We start from the raw sequence: 16863 nt of genomic DNA, 5'->3' as shown, positions 1-16863 counted from the left end.
TTTTGGGTGAATGGAGCACAATTTGTGTTCAGAAATTATTCAGCTGTTGTTTCGCTCAGATTTGTATTTGCAGCTGCTGTACTGTGACTCCCTGCAGATAATCTTCCCAGTGAGGTTGGTTGGTCTGTGGCCACCCCTAACTGCTACCCATTGGGCAGTGATTTAAATACTGCCTTTTAATGTATCTGCTGATAACAAGGCTAAAAATGGGACACAGCGCCGAAACAATGACAATACAAATGTAGGATGTAGGCTAATGATCTCTGTGGCTGTTATATGAGAAAAGATTCAATTATTCAGAACAAAAATAGTTCATTAAAACATAATTAGAACAAAATAACTCATTTTCCTTGTCCAACCTCATTTGGAAAATGTGTCTCATTTGGAAAAATTATGTCTTTCTGGAATCCTTCCAGGAGCTGTGCAATTGTGTTCAGCTTATCCTAGCAGAGTTTACGTTTATAGACACAAAATTCTAGCATGAATCTTTGCTAAAAAAGATAGCTGGATTTAATAATTTATGCTCATGATGGTTTGATTGGATTCTTACTTTCCTCAGTGAATCGATTTTTGGTTTTGTGCAAGTGCAGGCTGGGCTGCAATGGATACTCAGTATATGTCGCTCTGTAGCTGACTCCTTAAACCATTGAAGAGTCGTTGACAAGTATATATAATTGTATGCGCATGTGTATTTGTGTTTGTTGCGTAAGATTGTCTCCGATGTCAGTTCCTAACGACAGCTGTACAGGATGACCTGTCAGTGAACTTTGTTTTGTGTTTTTGGGATTTTCCATTTACACAGATAATGTGATTGACCGCCCAAACATTAAGCGTACACTGCTCCGCCTGTAATTTTTACATTCATGTCCACCCATGTAATGAAACAGAATATAAAGTATTAGCCAATGCCTAAAAGTAAATATATAAATGCATGACAAGTATCCACATAAGCACTACAAACCTGTATGTAGACTCAGTACCCAGTCAAACCTTGTATTGTATGTTTTGCATCAGGTGCCATCCATTCATCAATGAATGTTTCCAATAGGCATCTTTTTCTTGATTTTCAAGCACAGTAAAAATGTCAGAATCTTTGTGGGCAGAGCTCAGCACTGTGGCTGCATCTATTCCAGGCTTTGATGTCAAAAAATATAGTACAAAAGAAAAAGTTACAAATTTCTCATATAAGAATTGGACAATGTAGGAATTCCTGATTAAAACCATTTAAAGTGAAAATATACAGTACGCTGTATGTGACATATATTAGTAGAAACTAAATGCACACAATTCTTAAGCAATTTCTACTGACTAAAACACTGAGGGACTGAATGTATTGCAGCAGCTGATAGCACCATGAATTGGCCATCATTTGCAACAGCTATGTGCTATGCTATTAGCACTGGTCTTTGTGAAATGGACTGTTTTTGCAGTGAGGCTCATTTGCATAGAAAGGGGCCAATTTTGTGCCAAATGTATATATATCATGTAATTTAAATACGTGCAAATAGCAAAGTAGCACTGAGAATCTATTTGCTTGGCAGTGCAGTTAGGGGCTCATTTCTTTTTATCTCATTTGCAAAAGTTTAGTGGCCGCAAAAGCTGCACAATCCTTTCATGAATTTGAATGTTCTCTTTTGTTTGAGGATTTTGCAAATTACTTTATAACATATTTCTCTATCCCAACATCTGTGAATTTTACCCAAGTGGTATTTATGCAGATACTTTTGTTTTTATTTTCCCTGGTTTTGTGACATCTGTCTCCGAGATGCCTGCCAATACGATGGAGGTGATTGGAATTTTCTGTTTGGTGCTCACTGCGATGAAGCAATACGTTTAATAAAGATCAACAACATCATGTCTTAAAAGATGTAAGGTCCCTGTTATTCTGGATAATCCACAGCCCTCACATTGAACAGTTTTAATTGGAGCTACTTTATTGCCAAAAAAAGAAGGAAAAGTCACTATAAAAACTGTTGACAGTGTCTTTCAAGTTAATTGTCTACAAATGGTCACTTTTCCGTAGCTAACAATTCTACAGCGCCTCTCCAAATTGGGCTTGTTCGTGGTGCAGGCCCATGCTGTTGCACGAGCCCACAATTTGAGCTCACAGGACAGGCTCACTTAGCTGTGACAAACAAGTACTTGGTAATTTCATGACCCGAGGTGCTGATGCAGCACGGGCGCAGCAGGGGCACAGATGTGAAATGGGTTGAATTAGGAAGAAAAAATTGTACGTGTGTAAGGAGTTGGCAACAGCCATAGCCAATCAAATCAGCTAATCTTATTTTCTTTAAAAGCAGTGTGTTCCTTGTCATGGCACACTGACAGATGCATAATGGAGCAGAGAATCCAGGCCAACCTCACCCAAGAGGAAACCAGCTTCTTTGTCCAGAAAGTGAAAAAAAAAAAAAAAGACAGAAAGCAAGCAAGGAAGAATTGACCAGTTCACTGCATTTGCTTAAACTTGTAATGATAAACCATTGATTCATATGTCAAGAATAATATTAATGTCAGCAAAAAAAATGGTAATCTCTACCTGCTGGTGTCACCGTAGTGTTGAACTACTACGGAGTGCTTCTTCCAGAGCGGCTGGGGTTAAATATCTTACTTTAATGTGTCATTTGACAACTCTCTCTTTCTAGCCTCTTCTCTCAGTCTTGTTGAGTGCAGTTTGGGTGCAGCAGGGCAGTCAGTATTTTTCAGTGTGATGACACAGGTGGCAGCTGCAACATTATCATCGCAGACATCTGATGGAAAATCTACTTATTTCACCTTTCTCTTCTCTTCTCTTCTCTTCTCTTCTCTTCTCTTCTCTTCTCTTCTCTTCTCTTCTCTTCTCTTCTCTTCTCTTCTCTTCTCTATTCTCAATCGTTCATTTTTCAATCTCTTATTTTCTCCCTCACCCCCACCTTTCAGATTTCCTGTATTGTTTCAGCTCTCCTGGGCTGTCACACAGAACAAGATGAGAAACTGGGAAAGCAGCTTATCCGCTGCGCCAACTGACAGGAGGGTAGCTGTGTGTGTCTGTATATATGTGTGTGTGTGTGTGTGTGTGTGTGTGTGTGTGTGTGTGTGTGTGTGTGTGTGTGTGTGTGTGTGTGAGACTATATGTTGGTAACAAGGCGTGGTGCATACTTCTGTGTGTGGCGTGTGCACGTTTGTGTGTACTTTCTAGAGTATGAACACATAATTGCATGTGTGTGTGTATGAGCATTTGTAATCAAGCCGTGCACGTGTGTGTGCTGCTGCATCTGGGGAAGGCTTAGATCTACACTGACACCGAGAAAAAAGGTTCTGGCTCCCATCAGCTACATGCTCCATCAGTGCTCAGCTCACCATTGTGTTACAGGCCCCACTGCTCTTACACACACTGACATATACAGTAAACACACACACACTGACATATACAGTAAACTCACACACACACACACACACTGACATATACAGTAAACACACACAGCCTGTATATGAAAATGTACACATCTGTGTGAAGATGTTTATACTTGTATACAAGCACCACCACTGCCACAATTCCTGTGCTTTCCCACGTGATGTATCACTCTGACAGTCACACTGTCATAACTGCAATCTTTATTGTTACTCTGACTGACTGTCGATCGTATCAAACTCAAGCTGTCAAGCCCTTATACTTCATTGCTGTTTGTTTGTAGATTCATTTTTTGTTTAGCGACATTAAACGCATGCATAACACCATACTGCTGATCTCATCAAAATCAGTAAGTATACTGTCACTGCAAACATCACACACTGAAAGTACACTGACAATTTATAGCCTTAAAATCCAACAACTGTTTCTCTTATACAGCTGACTGGTCACACTTCCAATCTGCTTTACTTCTTTTCTCAACTATCAGCAACCCCAAAGAGCCTGCTGTGAAAGGAGTTTTGGGAACATGAAAGCAGCTATATGTCTGAACACTTGGCCTATATCATAAACTGTATCATACACTTTTTCAGTAGGGTAATAAATTACTTGGTTGAGTGTTGTTTTGTGCTTTAGCAGTGTCAACCTTGCAAAATAGTTATATAGTACATCCGTATAGTTCAGCTGCACTGTAAAAATTATAGTCTTTGCAGTGAACGGGGTTTAATGATAATAATTGTGGATTCAGGGTGCATTATTTGGCATGGTGGATGTATGTGTCTGGGTGCTGTAGAGCAAAAGGCAAAGGCACCAATTTGTAGAGTCACATGGTATGGTTGGCCAGAAATGGTCTGGTTTTCAGTTCATGTGAAGTGTTTGTGAGGAGGAGAATCTTAAAGAATTTATTTTCTTTTAACCATTGTGAAGTGTAGCCGGGAGAGGATAGATGTCGAATTCATGAGAATTCAGGCAACAAAGTTTTGGATGAGTTGGACGTTTCTTTTGCCAGGAGTCCAGAGAGGGTGCCATTAAGTATTCAATTCAGAAGACGTTTTGAGGATACAAACCCTGCAGTCCTTGAGATGTTTCTTATGTAGGACTGAAAGGATGCTGCATTGTTGAATGGTGACAGTGAGTCTAGATAAAATAAAAAAAAAATAAAAAAACATTTCACCATGGCTTGACAGAAAGTTGAAACAAGTTAATGATAAGAGTTGGGAAACAGTTGGAACAACTTGGTAGCGCCAGACATAAAATGTTTAGAACTCACAGAGAAATGCAGTTAATGTTTAGGTGGGCTTTAGATGGTAATTAATGGGAATGCATGCAGGTAGTTTAAGGGTTAAAGTGGAAGCCTTGATAGCACTGGTTTCCTGCCCACACAGCCAGGAGGGTGAGCCTGGTGGAAGTAGAAGAAGCCGACTGTGGTACCCTGATTAAGGTGGAATAATCTCAAGTTTGCTGCCAGGTCTCAGTAGACAGAGAAAGTCAAGCCAAGGAAATGGACACTGACAAGAGTCCAACTCTAGGTGTGGCCAGGGTTTCTCATTGTGAGGGTAACCCTTTGTAAAGAAACACTGTCAACACTGCAATTTGAGGACCAACAAGAGGTAATAGTGTCAGTTTTGGTTATTTCATTATGTGGTCTGGTGGCTTTTCCATCTGAAATCTAGTCAGTGATTGGTAGGCTGGCACTAATGGAGCAGTATGTAATAATCCAGAGGAATAGTTGTGTGCACATGGTGAGCAATAGTGACAGTTTACAGGAGCATATTAGGTTGAGAGTAATGCCTAGCATAGATCACAGCTTCTGCAATAATTAGACAGCACCAGTGGATACCATGTTGACACATTGGGGAGCAAGCAGGTGCAGTAATCAATCCAGATAGAGTAGGAAGGATGGAGTAGTGTTTGTGTGGAGCCATAATCAGGTCGACTCAGCTAGTCAGTAATGAAAAATGTAAAATATAATAAGACAAATAAAAACTGTTAAATCTAGTGTGAAAGAAAGTGTTGAACTTCTTTATTCGAGCAGAGTTTTGCACATGCTAAAACTTGTAGATACTTTTGTTTACATGTTAAACATCCATCTATTCATTATCTAAACTGTCTGAACTGCCTCTCCTGCTTAGAGTCGCAGGGGACTGGATACTATCCCAGCACACCATGGATTAGAGGTGGCATACGCCCTGAGCAGGTGCCAGTCTATCACAGGGCTAACACACATTGACTGATAAACACATTCTCACCTACAGGCCATGTAGAGTCTCCAATTCACCTGGCCTGCATGTCTTTGAACAAGTTCAGCAGATTAGACAAAATAAGCATGGTTTACCCAGAGGGATGACATTCTAGAAAAGCGAAATTTCAGGTAAAGTAAGTATTAATAAGGAGTTTTTGTCAGTTGAGAAAAATAGAAAACTTGGAAGGTAGAAACAATGAAATACCCTTCTCCATGAGTGATATTTCAATGGGATTTGATTGGGGAAACTAACCCTACTGTGTCTTTGGATACCAAATGGGACTCTTGATATTGATGTTTTCATCGGTTGCTCCTGCAGTCATTAGTGTGTCCCTCCCTGTCCACCGTGTACCTTTCCACCAGACTGACTCCTCTCTCTCCTCTTTCTTACCTTTTATTGATGCGACCACTCTTACATTTACCATCTCCCTGTTTTTCCTCTTTATCCCTTCCTCTAGGTTTCTAATTGTCTCTCTCTTTCATCATCTGTAACTTTAGGTCTGCGCTATGACCTTTTCCTCTCACTTCGTCCTCTGTTGTTCCCCCTCATCCATCTGACTACCTACCCTCTTGCTTTCCTCTCCCCCTCTCCTTTCTTCCTTTGTTGTTTTACTTCACTATTACCTGTGTGCCACCCCCTCCCCTTATTTCTTTGACCTTGTTCCCCTGTTCTCTTCATGTTATTTGTCTTCTTCTCTCTGTCTGTTATCACCTTCTCCTCCTCTTACATCTCTGTCCTGATTTTCCTCCATTACTTCCACACCTCTCCTTTATTTCACCTCACTCTCTGCCTCCTCTCTCTCCCCCTCCCTTCATCTCATTTCTTTCCCTCATCTTCATTCTTTCACTCACTTTCCTTTTGCCATCCCACTCCTCTTGCTTCTAGTTCTGGGCAATGCTCACAAAGCATATTGGCACAGGCTGGTGGTCAATGAGTTTCACCATGATTACACACACACACAGACCTGTTAGAGATGGTGTTTGATGAGCAATGCCAGACTCTCAGCATCCATGCCCATCAGAGCTGCTCAAGAAACCTCATCAGGCCTCCTGGCCACAGCATGGCACTGGCTTCAATACTTTCCAGCCTGCCTTCTTCACTCTGGGAGCAATTTGAAGTCCCGGGGCTATACATTTCTCAACATTGACAATCATAAGTAGTGACTTAGAATCACTGATCAGACCCCAGTTCAGTAATTCCAGTCTTTGGTGGCGATCACACTGAATGCCTAAAAACCAAGCTGGACTGTGATGCTCCTTTCCACTGCAGGTGTGATCTCAATCCCACTGACTTGTTCTATCAGTGAGAGGCGTCTTGCTGTTGCTAGGCAACACATAATCAGCTATCAAGCACTTGTGTGTTGGCGGGATACACACAATAACCATCAACAGCAGCTACATTTATAATATACAAGTTCCTGACTAATGTTCCTCTAAACTGTCTGTGAGATTAAATAGCCTTTGGGTGGTTAGAAACAAGAACTATTTCTGTTGTTGTTGACAGTTCAGTTGGCAAAAAATAGTTAAGCTCATGACTATAGTTCAAGTTCAAGACTAGTTCAAGTTTTCCGGTCCATTTTAAAGAAAAATGCAAGTCATAGTAAAACGCTTCAAGTGGTGTCTCAATACTGTTGGTATCAATGTTTCCGGTTATTTTAAATGAAAGTGGTGACTGGCTGCTCAGAAAGTCACTAGAAGTCCTCAGAGGACATTGTGGACTCATTTGCATTATGAATATACAGTACTTGCCACACCGCTCCTGCTCTCCCCAGGTGCTTAGCAGAGAATGGGGCCACACTGTGTGTGTCAAGTCCTGTGCATCTGAACACTTTGGATCAGACAGGAGACTAGCAAGTATGTGCGTGTGCATTTTTCCTAGTGGTTAGATTTCACAGTCATCAAGTTAGCAGCTGTGGTTAATGTGCCTTTCAGCAAGGTACTTAACCTACAGAGGCTCATGTAGAGCCCCCATGTAACTCCAAAATGTTTAAACGTGTGTGTTTGTGTGTGCATGCGATTTTTTTATGCACTGTATATGTTTATAAGGTTTGTGACTCCCCTCCCTCAGGGCTGTTTCTGTAAATAAGTTTGTTTTCTGTTCCGATTTTCTTTGTAGTGAAATAAGCAAGAGATGACTGCAGTCTCAGACACTGTAATATATTAAGGCCTTCGGCCACATTGATATGCAATGAAGTTGTCCTGTCTGTGTTATTGTAAGTTTAAATATTTATCGAGTTACAGACACACTGAATCCTGTTTGATACTTGTGGGTTGCAGCAGGTTACTGTGTTTGGCTGCTGTTACTCAACATCAGCCTAATGTGGATAATTTTGCAGAAGTACAGTGACAGGACTGAAGATTGGTAGCATTGTGAGCCGATTAGCTGTGCAGTGCAGCACATTAGTGTCCTGCCTCTCAATGTGTGCCTCCAGTAGAAAAGTCCAACATGTGACATCCAGCCAGCTGGTTGGCAGTTTGCTGTAGTGTGGGCTGGAATGACAGCTAGAGCGACGTAAGCTCAACTTCGCTCCTCTCTTGTTTCCATCTTTCTTCATCATCTCAGCCCCAACCCCACCCCAACTGCTGATAAAAAAAAGTCCATCCTTCCCTCTGCTTCTCTCTCTCTCTCTCTCTCTCTCTCTCTCTCTCTCTCTCTGTGGTCTCCAGACTGCAGTAGTGTACCATCAATCCTCCGGCTGTCAGGGTCTATTCAGCCCTGCCTGCTGCTGGCATTCTTAAGCACCAAGTTACATAACGAAGAAAGAGAGGAGGGACAAAAGGAAGGGCAGAGTGGTGGAGAAGGTGAGAGATGCATGAAAAGAGGAGGTCAAGAGGGGGGAAAGAAAGTGAGAGAAAACAAAGAAGAGATACACAGGGAAAGAGAGCAGTCTAAGTGTTTGACTCCATGTTTCCTGGGCTTGCCAACATCTTCTGTACAGTGTAAGTCTTGAACAGACTGTCAGAGATCAACCTTCCTACTGTTCACATTATCCTGGTAGCATTAGCATTCACGAAAAGGAAATAAAATACTGAATTGTAAGAACTAAACATATTGGCTAAATGAACACAAAAACAGCTCAACTAAGAGACTGCAGGTCCCTTTCAACAATTAACCTAGACCCCATTTTTGCAATCCCTTCAGAGCTTTTATAATTCCATTTTAACAACCTTCACTAATTAACTGTAACTCCACACAAAGTAACTGACCACAACTCTAAGAAACATAAGAATATGCAATACTCTGTTATGTCTCAGTCCTGTTTTTGTGTCCTTTCCCGCACTTCTGTCCAGTCTAGTAATTCACAGTATTAATTTTGACCCAAAATGTTGTTTACTTGTTTTGTCCTGACCTGTCCTTACTTTGTTTGTGTTCTCCTATCCTGATCTGTTGCAGATTTACTACTACAGCTTTTCCTGCATTTTAATGTGCTCCTTGTATTATATAGTGTAAGTTCAATTTCACATAAAAATACAAGACAGGTGAGGCGAAGAGTGAGACACTGGTTGGAAATTCACAGAGCTGTATAGGGAAATGGTGAACAGAGCCAGGAAATAAAAGGGAGACGAAGATGGAACAAATAACAAATAACAAACTCCAGAGAGCTCCATAGATGAAGAGAGGGAGGGGAAAGCAAGGATGCAGCTACAGGCAGTACAAAAGACTCTCTTCCTAAGGGGGCTGTGTATTGATGTAAACCAGCATGTTCAAAGTAAAGGTGTGCTATGGCCTTGAGACACCAGGCTCTGGCTTAGTTTTGCCCTGTGTTTGATTGTTTGTAGCAAATTTATCCAGCAAAGTGTCTTTAGTTGATGTGGGAGACTCAGCTGTTCACCATGTTTGTGAATATCCAATGAATATTTGTGGGCAAGAGCAGAAATGTCCTGGGGCTTCATGTGATTCTTTAACTTTGACATTGTGTTTTTCATCTTGTTTCACCTCCTTCTGTCGCTCTTCTCAATCAGTTTCAGGAAATAAAGTACTCCAATGGTACAGCACAGTTAGCATATTAGCACTGTTTTGCTTTTAGGCTTGTTCAGTTAACTGTTACATACAATCCTCTGCCTCTTCTCTTAAGATGTGCATCAGGACCCAAAAAAACGTCACAGTATCAGTAGGGTTTGATGATGCACCAGTCCAAAGATAAGATGAGATTTGTAGTTTGAGCCCTGGGTTTTTACACCTTGCCAACTAGGCTTGGATGCTATCAAGGATTTACGGTATACCAGGGTATTTAGATATCCCGAAGACATGATTTCAATACCGTCAAAAGTACAGACGCACCTCTTTCTATTAAACTGATAAGGAGATGCCGTTTTGAGGTGATGTATTGTAGTGAACACCTTCACCACTAGAGGTCAGTCTGTACTGGTGCAACAGGCAGCTGAGCTGAGAAAGATGTCCACTGCGAGTGGTATAGAATTAGGGCTGCTGCGATAACCGCAATATTGCAATACCGTGCAAGAAACTGCCATAACCGCTATGTTCATATTTTTTTATTTTTTTCAAGAGGCTAGGCCCTTCTTGTTTACACTTCAATGCGTCTCACATGCCGACTCTAACTGGTGGGACTTCAGAGTCTCACGTGAGCCTCCCGCAGATAGCATCCAGGCTAACAATCTAACCTGGCACCCAGTCCTCATAACAGAGCCGGGCTTGGGGTAAGCTGACCAGGGGTCAGTGCTGATGCTCGGTAGTTAAAAACACACCAATATGAACATTTTGTCTTGGTTATATGTTTAAACTTTCCTGGGTCACTGCACGGCCAAGCAGGCTGTCATTTAACCTGCGAGGTAAAGTAGTTTTCCACCAATCATATAATCTAGAGGCTCATCCAGCCAGACTCCATTCATAAATCCTAGGTTTACGGGGACTTGGCTGTAGACCAATGTTGATACCATGATTTTCACTAAGAAAAAGGAAGAAAAAATGGTGCTAATACTGCATACCACTCTGTTGAGCCATCCCGCAGGGGAAATTCCTTCACCACGACAGACCTATGTGGAATTATGAAAATATTGCCACACATAGCTTTATCTTGAGATGACCACTTCCAACTACAAAAGCAGTTTATTAGCCATATAATTTCATTCAGCTGCCAGTCTGCCACCACCACCCAAACATCATCTCCGTTCAGCCCACTGATGTGTCGGCATCTGCCATGGCAGGAAGTGTCATCAGGTGCTCCAGCAAGAATCTATGGAAGAAGGGCATTTATTTCCTATCTATTCATTATTCTATGGGCCATAACTATTTAAACCCAGCAAGACTTGTCTAAGTAGGCTAACTGCATATTAGACACATAGCATCGTAGGCTAGACAATGTCATACATGCTACAATGACTTATATCACCAGCAGCTCAGCTTTTATACTTTTTTTTTGTTTTGTTTTGTTTTGTTTTTTTTACACAAATACCATCATATACCCCTGTATACCCCCTTGAAATGTCAGGAAGGTATGAAGGTGTGAAATAATAGATACAACCCAAGCATATTGTCAACTCTATTTTTCTGTCACACTGGGCATGACTATGCAAAGACATATGAATGACACTGTTGAGATAAAGGTAAACAGGGTGAGGTGGGATGGCTTGGGCTCTCGCATCACGGTTGGAAAATGTATTTGGTTGTAGTCTAAATAGGATTTAGGTACCATCCGTGTGGGTGTACTGCACTGTTATTGTATCTGTCCTGAACACCCCTGTGTTTCACACTTTCAAAGAACCACAGGATTACTTCATTCATGAAGTATGTGGGTGTCACAGAATATAAAGAATTCACATTTGCAAACTTTTACCTCTCTAATCTCAGTGTGAAGAGTTCCAAACTTTTTGGAGGCCAACGCATTTCAGCCTCACGGCCTTCATTAGAATTAGGTTCATTAGGTGATACTGAGCCAATGGTGTGTGAGCAGTTAGCTGATATTGGGCCTGCGTTACACCTACCCACAGTCTGTTTTGTTTTCTATAATTACATAGTTTTAGTTTGTTTTAGGGGAACAAAAGTTATGAAATAAATCTCCCACCCCCTCTTTTCTCTCAGTATAAAAATTACAAAGACAGGCAGCAGCACACGTTGTATGGGGATGTTAAAGAGCTCTTTTATGCAAACTTGGCCATTACCACATTGCTGTGTTCTTCACTGCCCAATAAAAACTAAGGCTGCAGGAGAGAAGGTCCCTTTAAATCACTCTGATTTACCTAGGTCTGTGTAAGCGTGTGTGTGTGCGTGCGTGCATGCGTGTGCGTGTGTGTGTGTGTGTGTGTGTGTGTGTGTTTATTTATAGGACTGTGTGTATAAGAAACTCTCCAGAGTTTTTGCACACACCCAGGCTGTATTGTCACCACTGAAGGGGCAGCTTGCTTGCCGCAGAGCGTGTACTTGAGAAAGGACACCTGAGTTTGTAAATCAGTCCTGCTCTCTGTCTCTCTTTGCCTTGCTGTCTATTCTTCTGTTGCTCTCATTTTTCTTTATCTCTTTTTAATCACCTTCTCACCAGTCTCTCATCCTTTCCCCTCGTCTTTTCACCTCTTTTGCTCTATTGTTTATTCCCCCTTTTCATGGTGGTTGACCTTTTTCTTTCTCTCTGTCTGTCCTTCTGATGTACTCACACAGACACCAGTTTTCAGTTGCATTTGATTTATCGTATTTAATTTATCAAGCGTTTTCTTCCTAATTTGGATCAGAAATGTCCCTTTTGATACAGAGCATATGTCTCCACAAGCAACTCTTTGTACTGTGTCTGGTAATTGTTTCTTTCAAAGTTTTCAGCCAATTTGTATCTCACTGTTCTCGCCTTACCTTCTGTTGTTTTCTCAAATGTCTGAGGGTTGAAAAACCCCACAGATTTTTTTCTTTAAGATTAACGATTTAGCCCTAATTAAACCGTCCCACATAAACCTGCACCACCATGGATATTCAACACTGTGGCAATTCCCTCATGTTTTTTTCACAGCGCCCCTATGTAGAAAATTTGGCTGGAATGGAAATTTTCACTCCTCTTAATTAGATCACGAAATCTGCAAGAAGTCTTGTAGTGTTTATCCACCCATTAGAGCCCATTAGAAAGCAGAGACACACTCCCTGAGCTCTTTAAGTAAGCTGTATAGACAACGACACACTGTTTGATGTTTTGGCAGAGAACTGTGGTGGGGTTTTTGTTGTTTTTTTTAACAGTTGGACATGAAAGGACAAAGAGACCGAGCTTTTAAAGTGCAGATTGTTTGGTCTATTCAGTCTTCTTAAAAGCCATATCAAATGAGTACGTAAGGAACCGTCCATGTTTCTGCATACTGCATGTGGAGCATCAGAGACATACAGCACGGACAGATTAAGATTACATTAACAAATGTAACAGTCTTCTTGTTGTCCAATTCCAAAAAACACAACCAGGCTAGATGTATATTACATATAATAACTTTCTCTTTCTGCTGCAAAGAAATGGAGAGCATGGTTGTGAATTATTTTTACTTCATCATTAAAGTAAGTAGAGAAAGAAAATCTTTGCATTTCCTTGTCATAAAGGTCAGTATCAAGAACAGAGAGGTTCAAAGCATCGTTGACCCTGTTGACTTGTTCTTCTTTACTTTTCTCAGGACCTTGTTTAGTCATCATATTTACACCACCCTATATACTCCATACTGGCTCAGACTAAATTAGAGCCAAGCACAGTCACAGCTAAATCCTCAAAGAATCCTTTCATACTTTGAAATGCAAAAAAAAAGCTAGAAATAGCACCTCACAGTAAGATATTAAAAGTCTGGTTGTGTTCAGGGGCTAGAAACTTTCACAAGCCATTGCACTGACAGAATTTTCCAACCACATAGTATAATTAGTACATCCTTTTTCTGCACGAAAAGCACTACTTCATTGAATATAATATGTCTGTCCAATAACTAATTAAAGGTGTATATCACGTACAAAAAGGGTTTTAATTTTTTATCTGTTGACCCACCATGTACTTAAATTAAAGCTGATACCTCCATTTGTCCTTCAAAATCCAGTATAATAAAAAGTACTAAGCTAAATCACCATTACGGCACCAGCTATCGTACATATGTATGAAGCTCAATGTGCATCATAAAACACAAAAAACAAAGTCAAACTACAGGAGCCGAGATATGCCGATTTAGGGAGCTAATGAGATAAAAGTCGTTCTCTTCTGGAGTGTTGACACAAGTCAACACTGGGAAATGTGCATATGCTGGGAAAAGTGGTATGTGTTGATGTGTCGACATGAGTCAAAACAATGCTGGTGTGGGGGCTTGGTGCACGTCATATTCCACGGAGTTTGTGTTTCCCTTTACACTGCAAACACGTCTAAGATAATCTTATATTAAGTTTTAAAATTTATTTTAAAAGAAAGAAAGAAACTGACATAATATAAGTTTAGTCGGGTTGCTTGTGACACTTTGGCCAATTATACACCATAGCTAACATTTATCTGTCCAATAAGCATCATATTTCATACACATTCTCTCCTCCCCTCTTTAATTTGATCTCAGGTTGACAGTGTAAGCTCATTCAAGTAGCATTGCCACTGTTACAGTGTACTGTACTTATTCAGTTAGACATGTTCTGGTTAATTACATTTCTTTCACTCACATCAAATTTCTGTTGACAGCCTTGATGTGGTAATTACATTACTTGTTATATCAATTTGTGTGCACAAACGTGTAGAAACATGATTCCATTCATAAACACAAAAGCACACCGGCGTATAGATAAATACATGGACGTGCACACAAACATATGTATTAACACATGTGTCGCACACACATAAGCGCACATATACATTTACACAGATACATGCTCATACGTATACACACTTCACACAGGAAACCACACACCGCCGATGTGTTAGCAATTGTCAACTCAGCTTTCTCTCCCATGAGGTTCGGCGTTGGGTTAGATCATGTTACTTTAGTGAACATCACATACTTGGTTTTTATGTGATTTTGGTTCTGTATGTGTGTGTGTGTGTGTGAGAGAGAGAGAATTGGAGAAAGAGGGAGAAGAAAAAAGAAAGAGAGAAGGGGGGCAGTGATGAGATAGGTTGCATAAGGGGGTGCAGTGGAGTGTGAAAGAGAACAGGTGGCTCCCGTTTCTGCCATCTAGCTTTAGTGCCATCTTCCCCATTGTGTGTGAGTGTGTGTGTGTGTGTGCGTGCGTGTGTGTGTGTGTGTGTAAGACAGAGAGAGCAAGATCCCATTGCTTTGTGCATGGGGATTTGTGCATACCTTGGGCGCATATCTCCATACATGCACATGTTACATTGTCCTATTTCACTGTTAATGTGTGTGTGTGTTTGTGTGTGTGTGTGTGTGTGTGTGTGTCTCTCTCTGCATGCATGTCTGTTCTTTACTGAGCGGGGTTCCGGTTGGTTTAGAAACAATTAGAACAAGCTGCAGGAGCCCAGAGAGATCGTTCTCCAAATGTCACCCAATTAACAATCTATACCAAACACACAACAGACCTCTCTCTCACGCTGTCTGTCTCTCTGTTTGTCTCCGTCTGTCTGTGTCTTCCTCTCTCACTCTCGCTCCTGTTCTCCAGAGATATGTCCAGTGCATTATTCTTGAAAAACACCCGATACACATCACACACTCTCTGACAGAAGGCAGAGTTAATGATAGTCTCTTTAACATCTGTCTTTTTTTCTCTTCCTTTGTTTCAGACCAACCATCCAGGCCGGTGGTCAGGACTAGGCAGCAGCAGCATCAACCTGCCTCCAAGGGACCGAAGGGTAATGCGGGGAGTGGGGGCAGCACTCGGAGGGGACCTCTCTAACCAGCAACCCCCCCACCACTATCCACCTCTGCACAACCGGCCTCTCGCTTCTGACAGGCACACTGCCAGGGAGGAGCGCTACTGCCAGGGAGTCTTGGCACAGTCCTCAGCCCGTAACCCTGCTCCAAATCTGGCTCCCGTCTCCTCCAACCTGTTCTCAGCCACCTCTGCAGTGACAGCTCAAGCCTCAGCGACTGCTCCAGCCCAGCTTCAAGTTTCCCACCCGGGCCCGAGTACAAATCAATGCCCAGGCTCCGCTTCAGCGCCCGCTAATCACACTGCAATTCCATCCCTGTCCTCCAGACAGCCGGAGGGGGTGTCCTCCTCGTCTGAGTCTTTAACTCCAGGAGGAGGAGGAGGAGGAGTGAGTCTATCAGGTGGGGTGAGGAGAGGAGGAGGAGGAGGAGGAGGAGGAGGAGGAGGAGGAGGAGGAGGAGGAGGAGGAGGAGGAGGAGGAGGAGGAGGAGGAGGAGAGCATCACCCCCCCAGCCATATCCCCCGGGCGGTCGGGGCCAGTGCCTCCTCAAGCCTCCACAGTGTTGCAAGCAGAGGGAGCCCCTCTCCGAGCTTTTCATCGTCAGACCGAGCCTCCCCCCCGCCTCCTCCTACTCCTTCCTCTGCCTCCTCTTCCTCCTCCTCATCCTCCACGTTTACAGGTCGTTTAGGACAACCACCTCGAGGCCCTCTGTCTCTGCATAGTTACAGTCGTAAAAATGTCTTCCTCCAACATTCCCTACATACTGCCGAACTGCAAGCTCTGACGCAGAGAGACAGTTGAGGGCACAAACAGTTAGAGCATCCCGATGATGAGCAGCCATATCACTGACTGAAGTAACAAAACGTGTGACTTTATAGAAAAGCTGCTACTCCTTCGGTACAAGTTGATCGTGTTACTGCGCCCCGATTTCCTCCGCATCATCAACCACGCGCATACAATCACACTTGTCTCTTTTTGCAATTCAGACCAACCCTTTGCTGACATTTTGTTCATAGATTTTCTCACTTAAACACACACGCAAATGTGAGTGCACACACAGACACACACACACACACACACACACACACATGTATCAGGCTGTGAGTATGAAAAAAGGCACTCACCCGTCTATCAGAACTCCCACGTTGTGTCATACTGACAGTTTAGATGTGCTTACGCCCACAGACACACAAAGTGCACACAGACTCACAACCTCACATCCATGCACTTATTCGTATTGTATCACACACACACACACACACACACACACACACACGTAAATACACACAGTCACACAGAGACATCATCTGCGATATCTCTTCTTCACAATCTGCACAAATAATGGGGCGTTAAACATGAACAAAGAGATGAAATTGCGTGTGTGCACTGGAAAAGATTTATTTTTTATCAGTTTATTTAATGATTTTTACCAGTGGAAACCATTTGCTGCTTAAGGAACTATGGGACTGACC

General features: G+C 42.1%; 1 protein-coding gene across 2 annotated transcripts in view; it reads left to right on the top strand.

Annotated features, from left to right (window-relative positions):
• ccser1 (coiled-coil serine-rich protein 1) overlaps positions 1-15381 on the top strand; it is a 116429-nt gene extending 101048 nt beyond the window's left edge. For both annotated transcript variants that reach the window (XM_042422052.1, XM_042422049.1), the window contains one exon: positions 15302-15381. The gene's annotated coding sequence lies outside the window, so the exon portion shown is untranslated. The remainder of the gene's footprint in view (positions 1-15301) is intronic.
• The last annotated feature ends 1482 nt before the right edge of the window (positions 15382-16863 follow it).

This window comes from Thunnus maccoyii, chromosome 9 (genome assembly GCF_910596095.1).
Source record: "Thunnus maccoyii chromosome 9, fThuMac1.1, whole genome shotgun sequence".
NCBI classification, from domain to species: Eukaryota; Metazoa; Chordata; class Actinopteri; order Scombriformes; family Scombridae; genus Thunnus; species Thunnus maccoyii.
Note: the sequence above shows the minus strand (reverse complement) of the source record. Positions and strands in the feature narration are given on the sequence as shown.